Source organism: Pongo abelii, chromosome 23, assembly GCF_028885655.2.
Source record: "Pongo abelii isolate AG06213 chromosome 23, NHGRI_mPonAbe1-v2.0_pri, whole genome shotgun sequence".
Taxonomy (NCBI): domain Eukaryota; kingdom Metazoa; phylum Chordata; class Mammalia; order Primates; family Hominidae; genus Pongo; species Pongo abelii.
In genome coordinates, this window is record NC_085929.1 from 40678670 (window position 1) to 40706360 (window position 27691).

Here is a 27691-nt window from a genome sequence, read left to right on the forward strand (position 1 = left end):
CTCCCAGAATTCCCACGTGTTGTGGGAGGGACTCAAGGGGAGGTAATTGAATCATGGGGTCTAGTCTTTCTCATGATATTCTCGTGATAGTGGATAAGTCTCATGAGATCTGATGGGTTTATCAGGGATATCTGCTTTTGCTCCTTCTTCATTCTCTCTTGCTGCCACAATGTAAGAGGTGCCTTTTGTCCTCTGCCATGATTATGAGACCTCCCCAGCCACGTAGAACTGTAAGTCAAATTAAACCTCCTTTTCTTCCCAGTCTGAAGTATGTCTTTATCAGCAGCATAAAAATGGATTGAAACACATAGCAATCGCTATTGTCAAGTTGATATATTGCACTTATTAATGAATATGTAATGCTATTTTGGGAGTAGTTCTCATCTCAGTCTGTCAGCTACTCTGTTGCTTCCTTCTACCTTACACACAGGTGCTGATGCCATGCAGCAGGAATAGCAGTGGTTTGTCATCTCTGGGTCTTATTTTGGTGTTTGTGTGGACATCTTGTTACCTGGTTTTGCTGTAGATATTGTCTGTGGAATTTTGGCTTTGCTTTCTTTGTTGCTCCATATATTTTTTTTATGTGAGGGGATTCAAAAACTACCATATGTCAGTAGCTGTCTTTCCAGGACTGCAAAACTTGGTTTTAGAAGTCCTAAAATGACTTAGACACAGGCTGCTGTTGAAGTGCAGAGAGAGTCAGTGGAGAAGCGGGTGCAGGGAGGGTTTGGCTTGGAGGTCAAGGAAGGTACCTACAGGAGATAAATTCTGTCTGAACTGAGCCTCAGAAGGAGTCATTTGAGTACGAAAAAGGGAGCAAGCTATGAAGGCAAAGGTAACAGCGTTTGTGAGTGGTCAGGTCCATGAGATGGCATGTTGTGAGTGGGGAATCAAAGGTCCTAGCAGATGCTGAATGAGTGTCTGTTGGGTGTGGAAGTGTGGTACCTCTCTGAATGTAAGCCTCTGTTTCCCTGCCCCAGCAACCTTGTTTTCCAGGATAGATTGGTTTTTATATATTGCTAGTTCTCACCTTTCTGGTCCCTGTGTAATTCTCATTATTCATTGCTTTTTACAATCCTCTCAGTTGAGAGCCATCTGGGAAGTTAATTTCAGCACTGTTTACTCTTTCCTCCTAAATCACTAATGAAGATGAAACATTCAATGGAATTGAGCTTTGCAGCCATTTCTGGGAAATTCCACTGAGGCTTGCTCTTATTCCAGGTAATCATCTTGAAATCAAACATGTTATCACCCTTTGGTCAGTTGTTCATGAGGCTATTGAGTTCAAGTTTGTATTCATTTAAATTCAATTTTTTTTTAAAGATTCTATTAGGTAATCCAGCTTTAGTCTTCAACAAAACAATAAAAAAGGTTTAATCTCACTAGTAATCAAAGATATGCAAATTAGGACATTATTGAAGGGTTCATGTTTTTCACTGACAGTATTTGTAAACATTTTAAAAGTTAGCACCCGCTGCTGGTGAAGTGTGTTGAAATTAACATTTCTAAGTGCTTTTAGAAATCAATATGGCAGGCCTGGCTTGGTGCCTTATGCCTGTAATCCCAGCATTTTGGGAGGCTGAGGCAGGTGGATCACCTGAGGTCAGGAGTTCAAAACTGGCCTGACCAATATGGTGAAACTCTGTCTCTATTAAAAATACAAAAATTAGCCAGGCGTGGTGGCACGTACCTGTAGTCCCAGCTACTCTGGAGGCTGAGACAGGAGAATTGCTTGAACCCAGGAGGTGGAGGTTGCAGTGAGCGGAGATTGCACTACTGCACTCCAGCCTGGGCAACAGAGTGAGACTCCATCTCAAAAAAAAAAAAAAAAAAAAAAAAGAAATCAATATGGAAGTTTAGCATCAAGGCTCATAAGAGTATTTACCCTTTTCTTCATTTGTTTGTTTGTTTGTTTGTTTTTGTTTTTACCAGTAGTGGGAATTTATCCTGAGAAAGTATTTCTGGAAGAAAGAAAGAAAAACCTTCCATGAATATGGTTGTTGAAATATTTATCTTCATGTAATAAAAATGGAAACAAAATCTACCAGCAATGGGAGAATTATTAAATAAATTAAGGTCCATCAACTGAATGAATAGAAAGTGATAAACACATAGAAGAATCTCAGTAATGGGTTGCTGCTATTATTATTTTTATTAGTATCTTAGTTGCCGTTTTTATTCTTTGACCCTACATTCATGTTGCTTTTTTTTCCATGGCACTATGACTGCAATTCCAGTTTACTAATAAGAACATATTTTGTCCCCTAAAATAATTATCAAGAAATGACATTAAACCAATAGTTGTAACTTAGTGCTAAACTGTGGTTTACTATAAATAAGAACTTTGTAATATTAATACATGTCTTCAAAGATGAAATAATATATGAATCTTCATAGCAGAAAGTTACTTACCATGCCCTTAAATTGGAACCAACCCACATGTCCATCAACTGATGGCTGGATAAATACAGTGTGGTGTCTTCATACAATGAAATATTATTAGGTCATAAAAGGAAGGAGTGATACAAGCTATAGCATATATGAACCTTGGAATTATTATGATAAGTGAAAGAAGTCAGCCACAAAAGTTCACATTGTATGATTCCATTTATATTAAATATCCAGAATATGCAAATCCATGGAGATGAAAAGTAAATTAGTGATTGCTTCTGGCAGAGGAGGATGGAAGAGTAGGGAGTGACATGGGGTTTCTTTTTGGGGTTAAAACAATGTTATAAAATTGATTATGGTGATAGTTGCACAACTCAGTGGCAATACTGAAAACCATTGAATTGTGCACTTTAAATGGGTGAATTGAATGGTATGTGATTTGTATCTCAATAAAGCTGTTACCAAATAAACTGACTACACAAAGCCCAATTATCTAACCAACCTCTATAATAAGCAATGATTCGACCTTTGAAAAACTTAAATAGAATGCTGCAGCATTAATGTAAGCAATTCTTTAATAACACAATCTTAACTTTTCATAACTATTCCATAGCATAGTAGAGCTCTGATTTTAACATCCCCTCATTTTTACAGTTTTCAAGCAGTGAAAGCAGTTTTTGGCAATTTACAAGACTCTGGCAAACCACCTGCATCTTTCAAACGAAAGATTTTGAACTGTTTTGTCTCCTTGTAAGTTTAGAAACAATATCAGTTAAAATCAATTTGGCTGAAAATGACAGATACCTTGAGACATAATATTAAATTAAAGATAATAGATAAAAGTTTATTTCTCCCTCATGTAAACATATTTAATCCAAGGAGGACAAGGCAGTTGTATGATCACTAGGGACCCGTTCCTGTCTGGCTAGTTAATCCACCATTTCAAAACAGTGTTCACCTATTACCCAAGCAGTGTACACTGTACCCAGTATACCCAATAGGCTTTTATCCCTCACCCCACTCCCATCCTTTCCCCCCAGTCCCCCAAATCCATGATATCATTCTTATGCCTTTGCATCCTTATAACTTAGCTCCCACTTATAAGTGAGAACATACAATATTTGGTTTTTCCATTCCTGAGTTACTTCACTTAGAATAACAGCCTCCATGATGGTTGTTCACGTCCTGCCAACCCATCAGCATTTCAACCAGGAGAAGGAAGGACAGAGAGAAGAGAAGGGCACGGTTTTTTATGAATGGATTTATTTTAGAAATCAGACACTACTTTCTTATGTTTCTTTGCTAGAACTTAGTCACACACTATAATTGGTTGCCAAGGAGGCCAGAAAATGTTTTTATTTTGGGTGGCCATGTGCCTAGCTAAAATTTGGAAGGTTTAGTATTATAGAAGAAGGGGAGAATGGATTCTTGGGAACTACCAGTTCCTAATACAAAGTGTCTCTACCCCTAATTTTTCATGTGCTTCCTTCAGCTGGGGTAGAAATGCATTCCAAATTCTTGGCTTTGAATTTAAACTCTGTCCTAGAAATCCACCTAACCTCCATGAAACTGTTTCCTCTCCTACAAAGTGAGAAAATATTCTAGTCTCATTTGACTGTGGGAAGGGTTAAGCATATTAATATATGTTGAAAGTGTTTTATAATCTATAAAGCAGTGCACACATGATAGATTTAACTTGAAAAAGAGTGTACATAGGTAGGATATAATCGTGGTTTTAAAATGTCTGAAGCACTCCCTAGGGAAGTCAGAAACTTAAAAAAAAAAATTCCCTATCACTCCAGAGGGCAAAATGGGTTCAGTGGTGAAAGTCAGAGGGAGGGAGATCTCAATTGAGTCTTCCTTCTCTACAGTCCAGGGCTGTTCAACAAGAAGACGGCTCCTTTCTGGCCAGGCACAGTGGCTTGCCTGTAGTCCCAGCACTTTGGGAGGCTGAGGCGAGTGGATCACTTGAGGCCAGGAGTTCAGGATCAGTCTGGCCAACATGGTGAAACCCCTTCTCTACTAAAAATACAAAAATTAGCTGAGCATGGTTGTGTATGGCTGTCATCCCAGCTACTCAGGAGGCTGAGTCAGGAGAATCACTTGAAGCTGGATGGTAGAGGTTGCAGTGAGCCAAGATCACGCCACTGCACTCCAGTCTGGGCAACAGAGTGAGACCCTGTCTCAAAAAAAAAAAAAAAAAAAAAAAAAAAAAAAGGCCAGACGTGGTGGCTCACGCCTGTAATCCCAGCACTTTGGGAGGCTGAGGTGGGCGGATCACAAGGTCAGGAGATGGAGAGCATCATGGCTAACATGGTGAAACCCCATCTCTACTAAAAATATAAAAAATTAGCCGGATGCAGTGGCGGGCACCTGTAGTCCCAGCTACTCAGGAGGCTGAGGCAGGAGAATGGTATGAACCCAGGAGGCGGAGCTTGCAGTGAGTCGAGATCGCACCACTGCACTCCAGCCTGGGTGACAGAGCAAGACTCTGTCTCAAAAAAAAAAAAAAAATAATAATAATAATAATAAAATAAAATAAAAATGAAATGGCTCCTTTCTGCAGAACTGTGCTCTTTGTCTTTATCTTATCTTCTAGTGGAGGGCTTTGGCCAGTTGTTGGAGATGGGGTGTGTTGATGCCTCATCCATCTGCAAAGCAGGTAAGCCAATGTCCACTGTCTCAGAACCACTTCCTTATTACCACTGTCTTGCAGTGTGGCTAAACATAATATCTACTGTCAAAAAGCTTATAATAGAGAAAGGGATTTAAAATATATAAAAATAATGGTTGTTCATAGTAGAAAGATAAATAAAGTGAGATTGGACTTCAGGACCAATGCAATGAAAAGAACATGTAAACACTGGAAATAAAGACTCCCTAAGCTTGTACCTTCTTAAATAGTGTAAAAAAAAAATACTCATTGAACGTTGAATACTCTCAGCTCAGGGATAATCAAGAGACAGTTCATTCTTGAGAGTGCAGGTTTTCAGAATGTTCTGAGAAAGAGTGAATGATTTTAAGGGGAGTTAAAGTTGAAGTGTAGCTGGGAATCAAGGGAGGGGAAGGATGTGGAAAGATTCCAGTAGTATTATTAAGAAAATTGATTAAAGCTACTCTAGTAAAAGTAGGAGGAATTACATCAATAAGACAAATGGTACCTCCGGTAACTTTCAACTCAGTATTGATAGAAGGGTGGATGGAGAGATCTGGGAAATCAATGAAACTATCTCTAAAATTTCAAGGCAATTGATTGAAAGAGAGTAAGGAAAACAGGCAAAAAAAAAAAAAAAAAAATCAGCCTTTTATCATTGCAAATGAGGCCACATTGTTGATCACCTGCTCCTAAAGTCAGACTCAATGCAAGCTTCAGGAGGAAAAAAAGGGTGTCACATAATCTGAAAATAGGTTAGGCTACTCTGTTGTATTTATAGGAAGAGAATGATCTAGTTCATGTATTCTAAGTAGTTCAACTTTTATATACGAAATCAACTCAGCCCCATTCAGAATGATAGACTCTTTACTGTCTTAAATACCCATCCTATCATTCTGCTTGTGTAGAAAAGAAAAAATCAAAATGTCCAATCAAAATATTCTGATGCTAACACGAAACGCACGATGGAGGGTGGTGCAGGCAGATTCACCCCTGGTGTCTCCCATTTTCTCCTTCACAAATTCCTAGTTCACTTTTCAACTTCTTAGCCAAGAGTCTGTATAACCCCAAGCCTCAGCCTCAATCAACCTCAATAGTTTTTCCTGAACTTAAGTTATTGAATAAACCCAGTATTTTGGATCAGTGAGGAAAAGCCTGAACTTTTATGTGTGTTATTATATATGGTACCTCTTAGTTATGGGAATTCTCAGAAAATGGGTTGACCTGATTATTAGATATTTTTATGTAGGGATATAGTGTGGCCAGTATCTCCCTAACATTCATTTCTCCTTCTTCCAATATAATCACCATAATTTTTTTTTCAAAAGATAACTACTCATCCTCAGTCTTTCCTTCAACAAATGTTTGCTGAGGCCCTATGATATGCTTGGTACTATCATCAGTATTAGGGATATAGTATGAGCCAGACAGATAAGATCCCTGTCTCCATGGAGTCTATGATGGTGGGGAAGACAGGAAATAAATATATAATTTATGGAAGTGATCAGTCTTATCATGAACATTAAAGTAGGTAAAGCATAGAATTTGACTGAGGAAGACTGGAGAAAAGGAATATGTGTCAGGGAATTTTCATTGAGGAAATTCACTGATTTGGAAAACTGAATAAAGTAAGGGATAGTTCTAGGGATGAGCATTCCAGGTAGAGAGCAAAGCAAGTGTGAATCCCTGTGGTGGCAGCAAGCTCGGCATTTTCAAGAAATTGCAAGATGATCAGTGTTGCTGAGCAAGAATGAAGAAGGGTGAGTGGAATAAGATGAGAGCAGAGAGATGAAAGTGGGATCTGGGCCGGGCGCGGTGGCTCACGCCCAGCCAAGGTGGGCAGAACATGAGGTCAGGAGATCAAGACCATCCTAGCTAACACAGTGAAACCCCGTCTCTACTAAAAAATACAAAAAAAATTAGCTGGGTGTGGTGGTGGACACCTGTAATCCCAGCTACTGAGGAGGCTGAGGCAGGAGGATGGCATGAACCTGGGAGGTGGAGCTTGCAGTGAGTGGAGATTGTGCCACTGCACTCCAGCCTGGGCCACAGAGCAAGACTCCATCTCAAAAAAAAAAAAAAAAAAGGGATCTGTATCATGTAGGACCTTGTGGGTCTCAGAAAGGAATTTAGATCTTATTTATTTATTTATTTATCTTTTGGGACAGAGTCTACCTCTGTTGCCCAGGCTGGAGTGCAGTGGTTTGATCTCAATCTTGGCTCACTGTAACCTCTGCCTCCCAGGTTCAAGTGATTCTCATGCCTCAGCCTCCCAAGTAGCTAGGATTACAGGTGTGCACCACCACACCTGGCTAATTTTTGGTATTTTTAGTAGAGACTGGGTTTCACTGTGTTGGCTGGGCTGGTCTTGAACTCCTGGCCTCAAGTGACCCACCCACCTCAGCCTCCCAAATTGCTGGGTTTATAGGCGTGAGCCACCGTGCCCAGCTGGAATTTGGATCTTATTCTGATTGGCATGTATGCCACTGGAGAGTTTTGGATAGCAGGGAGATTTATATTTTTTAAAGATTACTCAAGCTACTATGTGAGGAAGAAACTATAGGAAGCAAAAGAGGAGATTTTTGCCAGGAGTTCAGTTGGGAGGATACTGCAAAGTGAGATGTAAGAGGTATTTTGAAGGAGGACCTAAAAGAACTTGCTGGAGGATTGGACTTGGAATGTAGAGGTAGAAAAACATCAAGGTGATCTCTCAGATTTTGCCTTGAACAATTGGGTGGATGGTGGTGCCATTTAATGAAATGGGGAAGACTCAGAGAAGAGTGGGGCTGCAAACCAAATATTCCATTTTAAAAAATTAAAATTCGAGATGAATAATAGACATGTAAGCACAAATTTGTGTAGAAGACAGTTCCATACACAAATCTGGAGTTCAGGAGACAGGTCAGAGCTACAGGTATATATTGAGAGTCTTCCAGATATCGATGCTATTTAAAGCTGTGGGACTAGATGAAATCTAGTAGACAGAACAAAGAGAACCAAACAAAGACAGAACAAAGAAAACCAACGACAAAGCCTAGAGGTTCTCCATGAAGTTCAAGGTGAGCTGACTTAACCTCCAGCTCCAGGTGTAACTGTGTAATCCAAAATATGCATCAGAGGTAATCTCACGACTTCTGGGGCTATGAGGAGGAAGGACTTCTCTTTTTGGCTGGATTGAGCTCACGGATATGTAAGCCTGGGGTTTCTAGGGGCAATCAATTGAAGAGAACCCATTGGAGAATGAAGTCAACACCAAGAAAAGCAGAGCCAACAGATGAAAAGAAACATTTCTATTGATGCCACCCAAGAACTTGAATCAAGGCATATCTGAAGCTCAATTTACCCCTGTTTTTCTTTTCCGTGACATGGGTCAACAAGATCCCTTTTTCTGCTATTTTGAATTGGACTTTATGTCTTTGGTGGCTTTCCCTCACCATCCCACTACATATCCCATAGAGGCTAATCAACATGTCAAAGTTCACACAGTTACTGTGTACCCCAGGGCTCAATCTCAAGCGTTCTGGTTGGTCGTCCAAGGTTACTTTTTTTTTTTTTTCTTTGAGATGAAGTCTTGTTCTGTTGCCCAGGCTGGAGTGCAATGGCACGATCTTGGCTCACTGCAACCTCCACCTCCCGGGTTCAAGGGATTCTCCTGCCTCAGCCTCCTGAGTAGTTGGGATTACAGGCATGCACAACCATGCCTGGCTAATTTTTGTATTTTTAGTAGAGATGGAGTTTCTCCATGTTGTTCAGGCTGGTCTTGAACTCCCAACCTCAGGCAATCCACCTCAGCCTCCCAAAGTACTGCGGTTACAGGTGTGAGCCACTGCACCTGGCCCAAGGTTACTTTTCACTACATCTTCCTACCTGTATCACTTACTGCCATATGTATAACTTCCACATTTTCTTTCTTTTTTTCTTTTCTTTTCTTTCTCTTTCTTTCTTTCTTTTCTTTCTTTCTTTCTTTCTCTGTTTCTCTTTCTCTGTTTCTCTCTCTTTCTCTCTCTCTCTGTTTCTCTCTCTCTTTCTCTCTCTCTCTTTCCTCCTTCCTTTTCTTCCCTCCCTCCCTCCCTCCTTCCCTCCTTTCTTTCTTTCTTTCTTCCTTTCTTTCTTCCTTCCTTCCTTTCTCTCTCTCTCTGTTTCTCTCTCTCTTTCTCTCTCTTTCCTTCTTCCTTTCCCTCCCTCCCTCCCTTCTTTCTTTTCTTTCTTTTCTTTCTTTCTTTCTTTCTTTCTTTCTTTCTTTCTTTCTTTCTTTCTCTCTTTCTTTCTTTCCTTCCTTTGTTCGTTCTTTCTTTCTTTCTTTCTTTCTCTTTCTTTCTTACTTTCTTTCTCTCTTTCTTTTCTTTCTTTCTTTTCTTTCTTCACGGAGCCTCACTCTGTCACCCAGGCCAGAGTGCAGTAGCGCAATCTTGGCTCACTGCAACCTCCGCCTCCTGGGCTCAAGCAATTCTCTCGCCTCAGCCTCCCGAGTAGCTGGGATTACAGGCATGCGCCGCCACACCCAGCTAATTTTTGTATTTTTAGTAGAGATGGGATTTCACCATATTTTCCAAGCTGGTCTCGAACTCCTGACCTCAAGTGATCCACCCTATTCGGCCTCCCAAACTGCTGGGATTATAGGTGTGAGCCATCATGCTTGGCCCATACTTTCTATATTAATCTAATTTAGATGATTTAATCCATATACAGTTTCCATTATTAATCTAATTTAGATGACTTAATCTACATACAACTTCTATATTAATCTAATTTAGATGATTTTCTGGTGGCCGTGTGCACACAAGTGATATAACTGGATCTTCCTCCTGGGCTTATGTAAGCTGAATGCCAGCAACAATACACACTCTGTTAGGGGCTCAGTTTTGTACCCTTAAAATTCATATGTTCAAGTCCTAATTTCCAGTACCTCAGAATGTGACTATGTTTGAAGATAAGTTCTTTAAAGAGGTAATTAAGTTAAAGTGAGGTCTTTAAAGTGAGCCCTAATACAATATAGCTGATGTCTCAAAGAAGGTAGTATTGGGAAGGAAAAACACACAAAAAAACTGACGTCTTCATTAGAAGGGAAAATTTGGACACAGACACGTGCACACACAGAAGAAAGCCCATATGAAGACACAATGAGAAGGTGAACATCTACAAGCCAAGGAGAGGGGCCTCTGAAGAAACCAAACTTGCTAACACCTGGGGCTCAAATATCTAACTTCCAGATTTGTTAGAAAATAAATTTTTGTTGCTTTAGCCACCCAGTCTGCGGTATTTTGTTCTGGCCCCTCTAGTGGACTCACACACAGTCTGCGAGAAGAAGCTGGGAATAAAGAAAGTTCCAGATTGGCTCCCATCAGCTTGTCTGCCATTGTCAATGGCTCCAGCCATGAGCACCTGTGCTAAATGATGGACTCTCTACTGTAATCAGCAGCATATTTACAGGAAGAGGGCAATTATCTGAGGTCCAAACTCTTAGTCTTGGGCTGAAAATAGCACTGGCTGTATAGATTTCTATGAGAACAGCCAATGAGTTGCCATCTCCAACATCATCCTGTCTCTGGGTCTCACAATTTTGCACGTGGGCAGGGAAATTCTCCAAGGCCCAGATACTCATCCATTGACCAGACGTTTAGTGAGCCACTTCTGAGTTCCACAAATTACTCTGAGTTCTGGAGACATAAACTAGGCTAGGAGCTTGTCCTGCACACTCACAGTCTAATATGGGAGACAAACCTACAAGCTTAAGGGCCGTGGGATGAACTCTACGACAAAGTGCAGTACAAAGTGCAGGGGGCACACAGAGGCCAGCATGTGGTTCTAATTGGGTGATCACGGGCACCTTCATGGAGGTGGGGGTGCCTTAAACTGGACTTACTAACTTAGATGTTTCCAGGAACCAAGATGGAGAAATGAATACTTAAAGTGATCAGATACAGGATAATAGGGAAAGGGAATGCCTCATGCAACTGGAGAACACCTGTCTTTTCCAAAGGGCATGCAGATTAAACCTTTAAAGAACATTGGGGCGGGGCGCAGTGGCTCATGCCTGTAATCCCAGCACTTTGGGAGGCCGAGGTGGGCGGATCACGAGGTCAGGAGATCGAGACCATCCTGGCTAACATGGTGAAACTCTGTCTCTACTAAAAATCCAAAAAATTAGCTCAGTGTGGTGGCAGGAGCCTGTAATCCCAGCTACTTGGGAGGCTGAGGCAGGAGAATTGCTTGAACCTGGGAGGCGGAGGTTGCAGTAAACCAAGGTCGCTCCACTGCACTCCAGCCTGGGCGACAGAGAGACTCTGTCTCAAAAAAAAAAAAAAAAGAACATTGTACTGGCTAAATAATTCCAGCTGCAAGACGCTGTGGGTTGCTGGTTTTCCATCTCTGCTTTTGAATCAGGAAGAATTCTCTGGATAGACAAGGCAAAGAAGCACTCCAGGGAGTAGTTAAAAAACCCTGAGGAGGCCGGGCGTGGTGGCTCACGCCTGTAATCCCAGCACTTTAGGAGGCTGAGGTGGGCAGATCAAGAGGTCAAGAGATCGAGACCATCCTGGCTAACACGGTGAAACCCCGTCTCTGCTAAAAATACAAAAAATTAGCTGGGCGTGGTGGCAGGTGCCTGTAGTCCCACCTACTCAGGAGGCTGAGGCAGGAGAAGGGTGTGAACCCAGGAGGCGGAGTTTGCAGTGAGCCGAGATCGAGCCACTGCACTCCAGCTTGGGCGATAGAGCAAGACTCCGTCTCAAAAAAAAAAAAAAAAAGAAAAAAAAAACCCCTGAGGATAGGCTCCTTCTCAGCAGGGAGAATACAGCACTCCCAGGCTGAGGCAAAGAGTAGACACAATGTGAAGCTTCTCCTGGCTGGTTGGTCTCCTTGCCTGATCCTAACTCCTCCTACTCAGACAACACTTCAGCATTCTGGACCATTCAGATGGTCCAGAATGCCATCTTTAGCCTTACAAGGCTATTTAACCAATCTTTAAAAATTTAGCCATACTTTTTGGATCCTGATGGAAGTGGCAACTTCATCCTCACTCTTTGTATACACTCTGACCTCAGCTTGCCTTCCTTTTGAAACAGTCTCCTCTGAATTTTGAATTTCACTGAAGGCATGGATTATATTTCATAATAACAATGATCATGGTTGTAGGTTTTGAATCAAACGCTTGGGTGGAAATCTTCACTCTTCAGTTACTAGCTGTATAACTTTGGAGAAATTCACAAATTGATATACTTCCTCTCTCTGAGCCTCAGTTTCTATTTCTGTTAAATGGGTATAATGAGCCTCACTTCATTTTATTTATGTAAAGAACTCGGCACAATGCGTGGCACATAGGCAGGCATCACTCTGAGGAGATGAATGGACAGTGAAATGTCATCTGCATTCCCACTCGCGAACTTATGCCTGGTTCCTAACTTTGCCTCCATTGCCAGATTCTGGACTCGTTCTAGGTTTGCCCATTCCTCTGCTCCATCCATATCTTTACTGACTCACTATCCTAGACTCCCAGACAGCCTTGTAACTGAACTCACATTGGGCTGCTCTCTACTCGAACAGCCAGACACACAGGAAACGGGGTTTGGTGGAAGGAAAGCAGTTTGGACTATTCAAGTGTTAGCAGGTTGGGAGATGGCCAGACTCAAGTCTCAAATTCTCAGGCTGGCTATAGAGGTGTTAAGGGGAAATGTAGCATGAAAACTCTCAGCAGGAGTGGCATGGGGTGTAGGTTTGCTTGTCATTTTTTTGAGGGCTCTTTTTTTTTTTTTTTTAAATGGAGTCTCGCTCTGTCTCCCAGGCTGGAGTGCAGTGGCGTAATCTCAGCTCACTGCAACTTCCACTTCCCAGGTTCAAGCGATTCTCCTACCTCAGCCTCCTGAGTAGCTGGGATTGCAGGCATGTGCTGCCATGCCCGGCTTATTTTTGTATTTTTAGTAGAGACGGGGTTTCGCCATGTTGGCCAGGGTGGTATCAAACTCCTGACCTCAAGTGATTCATCCACCTTGGCCTCCCAAAATGTTGGGATTACAGGCGTGAGCCATCATGCCTGGCCTGATGTCTCCCTTGAGTAATGGACCATCCAGAGGCTTGGTTGACATCATCTTGGCAGGGGTTGGGTTATGGATTAACGGCACACAGATTTCTTCTCAGAAGGGAGAAAATTGCAGCTGTCATCTCTGCTTCATGCCTGGATTGTTTTAAGATTGGTCTTTGGAATTTTCCTTTTATTTATTTATTTATTTATTTTTGAAATGGACTTTCGCTTTTGTTGCTTAGGGTAGAGTGCAATGGCGCGATCTCAGCTCACTGCAACCTCTGCCTGCCAGGTTCAAGTGATTCTCCTGCCTCAACCTCCCAAATAGCTGGGATTACAGGCGCCTGCCACCACACCCAGCTAATTTTCTGTATTTTTAGTAGAGACAGGGTTTCACCATGTTAGCCAGGCTGGTCTTGAACTCCTGATCTCAGGTGATCCACCTGCCTCAGCCTCCCAAAATGCTGGAATTATAGGCATGAGCCACCGTGCCCGGCCAGGCTTTGGAATTTTCTAGCAAACAGACAGTTAGATGTAGGTGTAGCAAGAAACAAAGTGCAGGAGGAGTTACTTTTAGAATAGGCTAGCAAACTGACTATGCCACTGACAGCCTTAGCTTTCCAGCTCTTCCATCCCTCCTTGCATGCGACCTGCTCTGTTTTTGCTGCTGGTCTTGGTGCTGACATGGGTGGAGCTGACTGCAGACAAGATATTAAAACCCATCCATCAGGATCAGGAGCTTTTTCTCAGCGCCAGATGGAAAAAGCTCTGGATCATTCTGTTCAGACAAAAGAATCCAACTTTTCCCCCTGATGACCCTCTTGGTCTTGCCGCCGGGGTTCTCTCTTATTTTCATTGACAAATAACACTCCCTGTTGGGAACAAGACATCCTGGGCTCTGTGTTTCAGTGGGAGTTGGTAAACTTCTAAAGCCACTCAGTCTTCAGGCTGGGATTTTACAGCACCCCCTGTGGTCCTCCATAATTGCTCGGAAATGCATGGTGTCTCCCGTCATGTTGCTTAATTAAAATTCAGTTCTGTTCAACAAAGTCATAATTAAGAGGTGTTTTTTTCTTTCTTTCTTTCTTTTTCCTGTTATCATTTTCAGACCCCTGATTGTGATGTTTCCTTGCTTAATCTGGAAATTGTCTGAAATAGTTCCATGGGCAGTACGTGAGGGCCTGGCAAGTTACCATTGTAGCAATGCCTGGAAAAGAAAGGCACTATGTTCTATTGAGTACATATGAAGTGGTACTTTTTGTTACTTGTGTCATTTGATCTGCTTTTGGTAGGTCATTATCCTCATTCATCTGGAGCAGATAACTGAGGCTCAGAGAGGTTCAGTAGCTTGCCTAAGTTTGCATAGCTCAGGGCAGAAGCAAGAAATTAAAATACAGAGTCAGCTGTCTTGATCATGTCATGGGGTAAATACTAAGGATTAAAATACCCTCACAGAGAATAAGTGCTCAAATATCTAAAGGTTTTTGGAAGAAATTCACCAATGATGACTGGAGAGAGAAAATCCAGCTGCGACCCTCAGCCTCCTAAATTTTTGAGAATGAGTCAAATAACTGGAGTGCTTATTAATTTTTCTTCTCTCAACATCCAGAGTAGGTCCAAACTGTGGTCAAACCCTCTGTGCCCCATGTATTATATAGGTACCTAATCAACACTTGTTCAATTAAGAAAATAATTTGCATAGTACAATTACAAATCGAAATTGCATTAGCAATGCTCAGTGTCTAAACGCTCCTGAGAAAAATGGCCCTTTGAAGCACCGTCCTTTTCTCCTGAGAAAAATGGCCCTTTGAAGCACCGTCCTTTTCTCCGCAGCAGGACGCCATGGGAACTGAATTCTGACCACTCTGACTTGGAGTTTAGCATTCAAGAATTAGGAAGATTATTTCCTTGAACTAGTCTCTTCTTTCTCTGTAATTCCAATGCTAAGTAAGGATTGACCCTGGCTCCTCTTCTCCGCCCCCTCCCAGCGTAATTATCTCTCCAATTAAAGAGCAACCAAGGGACAACTGAACTGGAGGTTCTGCAGAATTACAACTAAGCATGCAGCTGAGGAATCTACTCAGCTTTGATCTCTTATCGCTCTGCACACACAGCCCTTTCTCTGTAAGGCTGGCTGCTCTCAGCATCACTGTGTCTAATCAAACGTGTCACACCTCCACTGAGGTAAATTGGGTTTATTGGAGAAGGGAAATTAAATTAAGTCTGTTTAGGAATTAATTGTGACTGTCTAAGTTTAGTCTATCATATTATCCCATTGTAGTGTATCAGGATCAAAATCCACTGACCCAGTTAAAATATATACGTAACCTTTATAACTAGAAAATAGGCATAGTGTTTTAGGCAGCAAAAACAGCAAAGAGAAAAATGAAAACTTAGAAATGGAAAGACAGAAGATACACAGGATATCAGCTGATTCACTTTAGAAGAGAATGTAAAACAAGGTTACAGACACCAAATACCCCTTAGTTTACACACACATGAAGATATAGTGGCTGGTGTATAATAGGTGCTCAATAAATATTTATTTAAATGATTGGAAAAATAAATTGATGAATGAATGGGTACATTGTCATCATCTTTATCACCATGATCTAGAGGTCTTCATTGAGCCAAGAGTGAACCATGTTACATGATAGGTACTCTCTATTCAAGAACAAAACAAGTATTTATTAAAGGCCTACTGTATTCTAGGAAGTGTGCTAGGTTCTAGGGACATAAGAAAGACCCACTTTCTGCTGTCATCTAACATTTAGTCTAGGGGAGAACACAAAACACTGAATTTGTGATGAAGGAGACCTCTGTGATTAGAGGATCTAGGATGGTATAGAAGCAAGTAGTGACAGTCATAGCAAGAACTGGGTCATGCTTCATGGGACGTGACCACAAAGCCTACCAACTGCACTTGAGCAGCATGAACAGGGGTTAACAAGAGGAATATAAAATTGCTTAGGTCAGTTATTGATAGGGTTATTGATGGGGGCTGTCCTGGTTTATACTTGGTTTCTTGCTGTAATTGTAATAGTGCCCACTTCAACTTCCAAAAGTGCCCTAATTTGGATGATAAATTATACACTTATTCTAGTTGTTGAAAATTTCTGTGAGCTGCTGATGTGTTCAAGAGAGTAGCAGTTAGTAGCTGTCAGCTAGTGGTTCTATAAGGTGGAGCATGAAGAGCTGCTGGTGGGCTGGGATGACCTGATTGAGAAATCTTGTGCCAAAGAGGCTTTGAGAAGAGAAAGTTCAAAAATGAAACCCTACCTCTTCACTTCTAGAATGTTGATTCTTTAAGCAGCCTATATTTGGTGATATTCTTTGCAATGTACGGTGTGGGTCTCTGTGCTTTATTCCCTAATGGTAAGAGAGAGAACAAACAGATTGGAGGTTTAGGTCACTGGTCAGTGGAGATCAGCAACTCGTCTTGGGCAAGCATTCATCAGCCACTTGCAGGTAAGGAGGCTACAAAACAGAGGTAATTAGAAAACCCTGTCTAATGTGTCACCCAGCTGGAAACTGAGTGATGGCGACCCAGTAGAGAAGAGAAAACCTAATTAGACTAAGTGAGAATTTCTTCTGGAACAGGAAAATGTCAAGAATCCTGCAGAAACAATTTTTTTCCAGTAGCATTTCAAACCAGATAAATCCATTTATTATCTTTGTATAATCATATAATTTCTTCTACAAATGAAATATCAATATTTCCTTTGCAAAAAGGGACACAAGGGAATCTCTCTCATCTGCCACACAAACATAGAGTAGTTAAACAATATTCAAGGAATAACAAAATGAAAAAATCTGGACAAAGACTGAGATCCCATAACTTAAAATAAATTTAGATATGCAGGCAATTTAAATAATAATAAATAAATGTGATAGGCCGGCATTTAAAAATTATCATCAATCATTGGTGAATCAAAATATGCTTCTGCTTCCAGATTTTCTCCTCTCTCTGCCATGAAAATCATCATTATTAATGAGTGCTAACATTTTGAATCTTCTAATAACTCAAAATGGGAAGATTAGAGAAGGAATAGGTAGGATATCAGTATAACCCATTTTCAATTTCAAGTTGACTTTGTTTTAATCCTTTAAAGATACACTAGAACTTCCTCTGGTTAAATTTGCTAAAGAATAAGAACCTTGTATGAGGTAGGCACTTTCATTGTATTCATTCATTTATCCACTCATTTTATTCAACAAAGATTTGGAGGATTCCTGGTACATAATCATATGGCAGAAATTGGAGATGACTAGAATGTGGCTCCCATCCCCAAGGAGCTCCTATATGGAAGAGTAGAGAGATAAATCCATGATTATAGCAAAATAAGGTATATATGGAACTGCAGAAGTATGCAAAAGGCAGCAAAATGGAGAGCTAAAGAGTTAGCCAGGCAGACAGCCATGGATCAGTCATTTCAGGAGAAGCAACAGGAGCAAAGGAATGAAGACAAGAAAGAGCACAGTGTGTAGGAAGCTCAACTGGGCTGGTGTTAGCAGCATATTAAGTGTGGGTCTAAAGTCATAGGTAGGGGTCAGATCTCTCAGGATGTTTTCAGCACCTCGGATTTTATCTGGAGGGAGAAGGAGTACTTGAGAAATTTTAAGCAGGAGCAACACTCAGGTGTACATTTTGAAAAGATCACTCTGACTGCAGTGATGCTGATAGGACAGAAAGTCAAAGAAGAGATAAAGAAAGGAGATAAGAGACCTTAGGAGGAATCTAGGTGAAAAATGATGAGGACCTCATCCAGAACAGAAAGAGGCAGAAAGAAATGAGCAGATTTCTGAAATATTTAGAATCTAAATATTTCAGCCCAGAGCATCTCATTATAGAGTTGCCTCTGTTATAAATTGTAGGAGAGTGAGAGCCCTAGAGGCAAACTTGTACCAAACTCCAGGCTGGAGAATTCTGTTTCCAAAGACCACCATCCTCTAAACACCATGAGTCTGAACTCCTCGCCAATCATCCCTCTTCCTTCATAGATTTCAGCTCCTGGAGGACAGATTACCTGTACTGTAAAACACAAATCATGAAACTCCAGCTTTCAGATGTTTCCGAGCACATGCTGTGGTTATTTCATTTTCACAGCCTAAGCTTCCATATTTCTTATTGAGTGAGCAGGGTGAATGCAGCTGAAAGCTTGATGCCTGTGTTCTTTTGGAAAATACAAGTAAAGCAAAGGGTCCTAAATAATTTACAACTGTCCTAAATTTTTCCAGCTGTCTGCCTTCTTCCATCTCTCCAAGGGATGCAAAAAACAGCCTCCAGCTCTCTAAAATGTTCATATTTCTAGAAGCTCTGGGAGAAAAGAAGAAAAACCACAAATGTTCCCTCTTTAAATATTCCTTGTAGCATATATTTTTTCTTCATACCCAGTGATGACAGGTAATAGCCTCAATTTTAGAGAAAAACTTGGTCTAGTGAAAAGATCTTGCATTTTTTCATGGTGGCATGGAATCATTGAATGTCAGAGCTGAAATTTGAATTTAGAGGCAATCTACTTCAGAGACAGACAACACCTGGCATGTGTGTTGTAATTCTCCTCGCTCACATCAATGGCAGACATTGCTAATCCATCACTATAGTCTTTCTCTATAAGCCTAGGTGTAGCCTCAGATCCTGTCAATACAGTGCTTAAGTCACTACTGACTGATTGGAGTTGGCACGCAAAATGAAACTTATTCGTCATCCTTGATCTAGTCCCAGCAGTTGCACAGGGGGAAACTGAGAGGTGGAAATGGCCCAACAGCATGCTATCAGTGGGTTTTGATGCTCAGACCTGCCTTCAGGTTCTTTACTCTGAATAAAGGCCATTCTAGTCTTTACGCTGAATCTTTCTCTCCTGTGTCTGTCTCTGTGTCCCTCAGAATCTCCATGCCTTTCTCTTTCTTTGAATCTCTGAACATCTATCTGCTTTCTGCCTGTCTTTGAGCTACTGTCTAGCTTTTTGGCCACAGCTGTACGCAATATGTCTCAGCTCATCCACTGAGTAGCTTTGGGACCCCAGGCGTGCCTCTGGACTCTTCCACGTGTAAATTGGGAACTGTAGTGCCTGCTCTGCACCAGAGAGCTTTTGGAGCCTAGTTGCCTTCAGTGATAAGAAAAAGAGAGTAGGAATCACATGGCCATAGATACAGAATTTACTGGAAGATAAAGTAATAGTTTGATTTGTGATCATGTGGGAGAAAGATTTTTCTGGGACAACAGTAACGTCGAAGCACATTTGTGCATAAATGGCTTCCATTTAATTAGCAGTAGGAAAAGCCCAGTGTGGAGGAGGATGGGAGCCAAGAGGGGCAAGAATGAATGGGAGTTCACCATGTTTGGAGGCAGGTGGTAGTTACTTCAGTGTGTTTGCTCGTTTCTCTTTGGTTGGTTTGGTGGAGGGAGGGCACACTTTCCCGTGGTTTTCCTCAACCCCAGGGAGACCGTATCCCTCAGAAGGGTTAGACACAAGCACTGAGTTTGGGGAGTGCTCGTAGCATTCTCAAGCTCATGGAGGAGGGACCCTGGGCCCTCCTCACCTTCAAGCTTGGTTTCCATTTCATGGTCCCAAGACAGATTTTAAAGAAAGAAAATAAGCCTCATCTCCTAACTATGACTTGGTCGGAAGCCAAGAACCTACTTCAATATTTGACCCATAACCTTCTCTTGAGATGATGGGCTGACTTTTCCAATTCATGAGTTTGCCCAAAGGCTTGATGGGAAAATCTCAACATTTGTTACCTAAGAAAGAGGATGTATCTTACTTTGTTTAAAAAACTGCATATGCCTTTATTTTTGTTTTAGTTCCCTCCAGCTTTATTGAGGTAAGATTGACAAATAAAAATTGCATATATTTATGGAGCACATAGTGATATTTTGATGTATGTATACATTGTGAAATGATTACCCCTATCAAGCAAATTAGCATATCCGTCACCTCGTGTAGTTACTATTTGTTTCTGTGACAGTGACAGCACTTGAGATCTACTCTTTTAGCAAATTTTAAGTGTAAAAACAGTATTATTATCTATAGATTCCATGCTGTGCATTAAGTCTCTAGAATTTATTCCTTGCATAACCGAAGATTTGTAACCTTTGACCAATATCTCTCTTTTTCATTATCCTCCACTCCAGCCCCTGGTAACCACCATTCTACTCCATGCTTTATGAGTTTGACTTTTTTTTTTTCCTTAATATTCCACATGAAAGTGAGATCATGCGTATTTGTCTTTCTGTGTCTGGCTCATTTCACTTTGCATAATCTCCTCCAGTTTCATCCATGCGTTGTGCAAAACTCCTATGAGCCTCCACAAGGGAGGAGCCAGGTTCAAGAGGCCAAAGAAGAGACCCAGAGCTATTATAGCAAACTAGACATGGGGTTTTATCAGGAGCTTACTCCTCCTGCAGGAGAGAGTCCAGTGGTGGCAGGCTGGACAGGAGAACTGCCTTACATACAAAAATAGTCCAGCGGTGGCAGGCTGGACAACACATTTGCCTTCCTACAGTCCAGTGGCAGTGCGCTGGACAACATAATCACCTTACCTATGGTCCAGCGGTGGCAGGCTGGACAACATATCTGCCTTACATACAGTCCAGTGGCAACAGACTGGACAACACATTGGCCTTCCTACAGTCCAGTGGCAGTGGGCTGGGCAACATATCTGCCTTCCTATGGTTCAGTGGCAGCAGGTTGGACAACATAATCCCCTTATCTATGGTCCAGTGGTTGCAGGCTGGACAGGAGAACTGCCTTACATACAAAAATAGTCCAGCGGTGGCAGGCTGCACAACATATCTGCCTTACATACAGTCCAGTGGCAACAGACTGGACAACACATTGGCCTTCCTACAGTCCAGTGGCAGTGGGCTGGGCAACATATCTGCGTTCCTATGGTTCAGTGGCAGCAGGTTGGGCAACATAATCCCCTTATCTATGGTCCAGTGGTGGCAGGCTGGGCAACGTATCTGCCTTACATACAGTCCAGTGGCAGCAGACACGACCACATATCCACCTTCCTACAGTCCAGTAGAGATGGGCTGGACAACATAGCTGACTTCCCACAGCCCCTTGGTGGTGGGCAGAAGATAACCACAGGACCCAGTGGTGGTGGGCTGTGCAGGAAACCCGCAACCACTTGCCAATAGCATGCAGTTTACAGAGCGTTTTCACTTAACAACCTTCTCTTAACAACCTCCAGTTGGCAACTTTCACTTAACTCAAAACTTAGGGCCTCAAACCCCTGTACACCCCGTGTTCTACAGGGTGGGATGGGGACTTAGATGTTGCTCAGGACAAGGAATGAATCTCCCGGTTGGCCCCTCCAGATTCCTTAGCTCAAAATACACATTCAGGTGCATCTGCCATACAGGGTCATTCCAAGTTTATGCTTAAGTTATCGCTATCAGGGGCATTTACCCTATACCATGTTGTTGCAAATGGCAGAATTTCCTTCTTCTATAAGGCCGAATAATATTTTGTTATATGTATATATAAATACACACACACACACACACATATATGCGCACCACAATTTCCTTATTCATTTGTGTGTGGACAGTTTGTTTTCATATCTTGGCTGTTGTGAAAATTCTGCAATGAACTTGGCAGTGCAGAGACATCTTCAGTGAAAAGACATCCTCAAGCTGAGGCATGCAGAGAGAATATAGCCCCAGCGTGGTCTTAACAACTTACCGGGCTCTCCCAGAACACTTCCTTTCTTCTCTCTGTCTCCTGGAGCCTTCCAGGAGCTCAAGTATAAGGAGTTTCTTTTCAAGACAGGAAATTAGAGTGTGATTCTATAGCGCTAGTGCTCAAACTTGGTTGCACATTGGAATCACCTGGGGAGTTTTTGAAACTACTGATGCCTGGATCCCACCCCTGGAGAGTCTAATTTAGTTGTTACTGGGTACGGTCTGAGTCTGAGGTTTAAAAAAATTTCCCTGGTGGTTCTTACATAAAGTTTCAAAACTTCTGCTCTATAGTTCCCAACCCTTAGAAACCCCACTGATTTCTTCCTTTGGATTACGTGTATAATTTCTACCAAAATGGGAGCTCAAAGTGTCCCACTACTGCTTGTATTGTCTGACAATTCAAGCTTGGGATGTAATTATCCCTGCAATTGCTAACAAGCAAGGAGCAGGTGGTACAGTCAGTTATTGGCTGGATTTCATATATTAGGAACATCTGGATTTACTGCTACAGTTGCCACTTCAGGGGGCATTCTGATGGTGATAAATAGGGGCACTCTCAGAGAGTTGAGGTTATATGTGTCATCAAATGAATAGGAAACACATCTAGTGGAAAAATTACACCCTTATATTTTTCTAAAATGAATTGCCAGTATCTCTTTTGCATAGAGAACCAGATGATACTTCATATAAAGGCTCACCTGCAGGAAAAAGAGCAGAGGTTAGAGGTTATCTAAGTCACTCCAAATGTCAAATGTCAAATCGGTATTTGTGTGTGCGTCTGTATTGGAACTTGAAACACAAAGTTTTGGCTACTACAAAGTTACTTAGCCTCTCAGCCTCATCTTCTCTTCTGTAAGATGAGCTTAATCAAATCTACCAAGCTAAATTATTTTGATGATTAAGATAAATTATAAATGTAAGGTTTATTGCATATATTAGGCAAGTCTTAGTCCTAGAATCCTACAACTCTGCCAGGAAATATAAAGAAAACCTCAATTTAAAAATTAGTAGAACCATGAATGGGCAATTCGTTGAAGAAAAATATATGTAGCCAGTGAAACAAAAAGAAACATAGCATCACTAGTAATCAAGACATTTCAGTGAAGATGAGAATACTATTCTTTTCTCTTAAATTGCATATGATTTATGTTGTGGTGAGATAGGTTCTCTCATAACCTGCTAATAGGGGTATAAATTGATTTAATTTTTCTAGAAAGCAATTTGGTGATATCAAGAACCTTCAAAAAGATTTTTTTCAAATAAGTAATTCTATTTCTCTAATCTATCTTAAGGAACTAAATAGAATTGTTTATAGTTGTTGACCTCAATGTTAGCTATAATAGTGAAAAATGGAAATAATCAAATTACTCAGAATATGTGAAAAGTTAAGTAAATTATGATGCACTTTCAAAATATTATAATGTGCCTATAAAATTAAATGTATAAAATTATCTACTGACATAGGAAAATGTTCTTGGTAAGTGAAAAGGTGAGCTAACAAGCTTTATTTTTTATATTGTAGCTCTGTTTTAAAATTATATTTTATGTATTGATATGCTTTTATTTTGCTAGTAACAGACCCTGACTCAAACTGACTTAAATAATAATAATATTTATTAGCTCCTATAGTAGACAATATCACCAAACACATCAGGCTCTAAAATTGGTTGATTTATTGGTCAGCATTTTCATCAAGGATCCAGGCTTCTTCTTAATCTCTCTGCCATCCCCAGGGTTGTCTTCATCTTTAGGCTGGAGGTGTCATATCCAGATCCAGTGGTGTCTAGAGAAATGAGACTACTCCCCCTCTTTGCTCATTCATGTGCTCTTTTTTTTTTTTTTATCCTGTCTCTATACTCCTCCTTCCCGTATTCCCCATGTTTGATTGGAAGTGAAGATTTTTTTTTCACTAGCCCACCTGCAGAATTCCCCTCCTGTTTTATATGCCTGAATTGGGTAGTGCCCATTTCTGAACCAACCCCTAGCCAGGCAACTGAGACCACACTTAGACCAATTAGGATGAATTTCTGAACTCAGGGGGCTGGGTTTCCCATTGCCCATGTCTTGTAGAGGAGGGGCGGGTCCCTGAACACAACTACTGTTCAGTTAGGGAGGAAGAGATGCAAAGGGAAGCAGCCAAGTGTATCTACTATGTGTATGCATCAGTCCACGAAGATACTTACCTTTGTGGAGGAAGTATGATGGAAAAATACCCTAAGATGAGAAGGAATTTTCTAGGTCACATACACGATGAAAAGATTTTGACTGACATCTGACTCCAAGTGAAACCCTTTCAGAGCTCCAGGGAAAGAGAACCAAATGCAGAGAGTAAATCAGGTAGGATGTGACCTCTGATGAAATGGGACAGAGGCTGCACTGCCTGGCTGGCTCTTCTCATCTCTCTGTATGATGTGCTTGTTGTTTGTCATGGGATATAGCTTATTATGGTGATGGGTGTTGGGGGTGCAACTGTAGGAGGACTCTAAAGTGTCAGAGAAAGAGCAGAATTTTTTGTGACTTGAGTGAGCCTCAGTTAAAATTCACCTACTGAATCAGGCTGGAGATATTCATGGCCTTGTTTCCATGATGTCATGAGAAGAAAGGTTCCAATAAAATCTCCCAAGATTCTGCAAACCAGTTCACTCTCTGAATTCTCTTTATATTATTGGTTCCCCCAAAATGCTGGAAACCGAAAGAGGGTGTCCTTCCATAAAAAATGCATGAATTTATTCTTGTATTCAATGAGCATTTAAACCACACAATAGTAATGATAGGTAATTGTCTTAGTTTCCTAAGGTTGCTATAGCAAGGTACCACAATTGGGTGGCTTAACACAACAGAAACGTATTGTCTCATGACTCTGGAAGCTAGAAGTCTGAATCGAGGGGTCAATAGGACCATGCCCTCTTTCTGGAGGCTCTGATAAAGGCTCTTTCCTTGCTCCTTGGCTTCTCGTGTTTGACAACAATCCATGGTACTCCTTGGTTCCTTGCAGATGCTCCAACCTTTCCCTCCCAATTGGCTTACACGGTGTTCTGTGTCTTCACAACATCTTCCCTATGTATGTATATATGCCCAAAGTTCTCTTTCCTATAAGGACATCAGTCATATTAGATTAGGGCCTACCCCAGTGACTTCATTTTAATTTGAATACATCTGCAAAGACCTTATTTCCAAATAAAATCATATCCACAGATACTTGGGGTTAGGTTCATATAACTTTTTGGAGGGATACCATTTAACTTATGACAAGTTATATACAGACACTATTTTAAGTGCTTTACATACTTCTCACAAAAGCTGTATGATATAATTCCTTTCATTCTTACTTTATAGGTGAAGAGACTGAATCTTAAAGATGTTTACTAACCAGTCCAAGGTCACACAGTTAATTAGCAGTGGTTCTGGAATTTAAACCGACGTAGTCTTAGTTCAGGGCCCATGATCATAACAACTACACTGTACTGCCTCTTTATTATGCAGTATATATTACGTACTTTCTTAGTGTGTGAAATAAGTTGCGTAGACCAGGGGCATGGAATTTAGATGACCAATGCATGTACAAGGAAGAGAGAATGAAGAGAAAGAATAGAGAGAAGAAAGATATGACTTTTCTGTTATTCATTTATTTTCTAGAAAATATTTACTGGATAGCTACTAGACATAAGGATGCAGAAATGAATTAGAAAAATTCCTCGCCCTGTAAGTAAAATAAATTAAAATATATTTTATAAGAGAATCCCCATCAATCCGCTTAATCATTTGATGAATCGGATATCTTTTCTGTGCTAGAAATTGTGGGCCTTCAAATGAATGATACATTGATGCAATGATATATTGCCTTTAAGGAATTCTATGTGTAGTAGGAGAAGTAGAGAAATTTGTAGAAAACGCTTTCATAAATATGTATCAAATAATGTCCCATATGTATATGGGTTTATGCCATAACCATCATTGGATTCTCACAATACTCTAATGAGGAAAGTATTATTATCCCCATCTCACTAAAGAAAATAGGCAGAGAAGCAGTGAGATGCTCAAAGTCACACAGCCAGTACTTAGCAGAGTCGAGACTGCATGGCTGCAAGTCTAGCACTCTTTCCCCCTAACCACAAAGCTGGATGGGATGAATGTCATCATGGAGATACAAAAAATGCCTCTCGGAAAATCCTATTGGCTGGTATGAGAGAGCACAGCCCTGAGTAGACAGGACATTGGCACACACGTTGTGATAGTGGAGCAAAAGGAAGGCTCTGGGCCCTAGGCACTGTCTGGGCAGGTCTTACATTTAGCAGTGGCCATTTCATGGAACTGGGATGAAGATTCAATCACATAATTGGGAGGCCAGGGTAGGCAGATCATGAGGTCAGGAGTTCAAGACCAGCCTGGCCAACATGGTGAAACTCCATCTCTGCTAAAAATACAAAAATTAGCTGAGCATGGTGGTGCATGCCTGTAATCCCAGCTACTCAGGAGGCTGAGGGAGGAGAATTGCTTGAATCAGGACCCGGGAGGCGGAGGTTGCAGTGAGCTGAGATCACACCACTGTACTCCAGCCTGGGCTACAGAGAGAGATTCCGTCTCAAAAAAAAAAAAAAAAAAGATACATGTCATCATATTACCAGAAGGGTAATTAGAGTAAAGGGTAAATGACTTACAATTTTACAATTAGTATCTATAATATGCCAAGCACTGTGCTAATTGCATGGCATCTGTAATCTCATATCACATATCTTTATAATGACTTGGAAGTCCATTCCTATTCATCTCTACTTTATGGAAGAGAACATTGAGGCCAAGAAAGGCTAAGTTTTTGCCCAATGTCACATAGCTACCAAATAGAAGAGCTGCTACTGAACTCAGCCACATGAGATTCTCCAGATGGTACAATGGGCTACATTCATGCTAGAAAGCCCCTTGCTCCCATTACCATGAATCTGTGAATGAATAAAATAATAACAACAGTCAATTTTGGTGAAAATGAAGTAGTAAGCATTTTAATATTGTTGAAAGTGATGATAAATTTAGACCCTATGGCCTGGAGACCTAGATATGTCCAAATCCTGTCTAAGACCAATTACATTATCTTATAAGGAAAGTGATATGACCAAAGAAAGAAAGAAAAGTGATGTTTATTAGTTGGTGGGGCTTGGTCCTAAACCCTAAAGTTGAAGTCTAGTAGGGTGGTCTGGGTTATGTAAGTCAGGGGCCAGCAAAATTTTTCAGTAAAGGAAAAGATAATAAATATTTGTGGTCTTGCAGGCCATATGGTCTCCTGCAGATGTTATACTTGACTCTGCCACTGGAGCAGAGAAGTATCCATAGTAGACAATTTGTAAATGAATGGGTATGGCAGTGTTCCAATGAAACTTTATTTCCAAAAACCCATGTTGGGCCCTATTTGACCCAAGGGCCAACCCTTGAAGCAGAAGCTTCTGTTTCTTTCTGTAAAGACAGCTTAGCAACCAAAATTGGAGCAGCAAAATGCTATGTCTCTTAAGCTCAGACCAGAGCATCAGAACATGCCACTGCAATGAGATGAGGCTTCTCTCCAGCCCTGGAGAATATAAAGTTGGGAAACAGAAGAAAACCGTCAGCTACAATGCCTGGAGCTGCCAGCCTTAGTCTTTCTAACCTGGACCAGTAGACGTTAGGAGAGAGAGAATTGGATTGAGAGCCTCGAATTCAGAGGCAGCCCCAGGCCTTACCCTAAAGAGATAAAGAGGAGCAGAGACCTGGTGCATATATACCTTAGAATCCATAGTCCAATTGTGCCTTGGAATCTAATTCACCAGCTTGGCACCTCTCCTTTTGAGGGGGGTGGAGATATTTTTCCTAGATCCTGACTCACCTCTAAAGAGCAGAAATGGTATGTGTGTTGGGGAAAGCGGGGTGGGGAGGAATGGGGGTAATGACCAAAACATGTTGAGTAACC

General features: G+C 41.2%; 1 long non-coding RNA gene across 11 annotated transcripts in view; it reads left to right on the plus strand.

Moving 5' to 3' along the window:
* The window catches only part of LOC129052730 (uncharacterized), a 154468-nt gene that overhangs the window by 82246 nt on the left and 44531 nt on the right, over nt 1-27691 (plus strand). For 9 of the 11 annotated variants that reach the window (XR_010139511.1, XR_010139514.1, XR_010139520.1 and 6 more), the window contains one exon: nt 25393-25458. The exons of the other annotated variants lie outside the window; for them this stretch is intronic. This is a non-coding gene — a long non-coding RNA (uncharacterized LOC129052730). The remainder of the gene's footprint in view (nt 1-25392; nt 25459-27691) is intronic. 11 annotated transcript variants of the gene reach the window in all.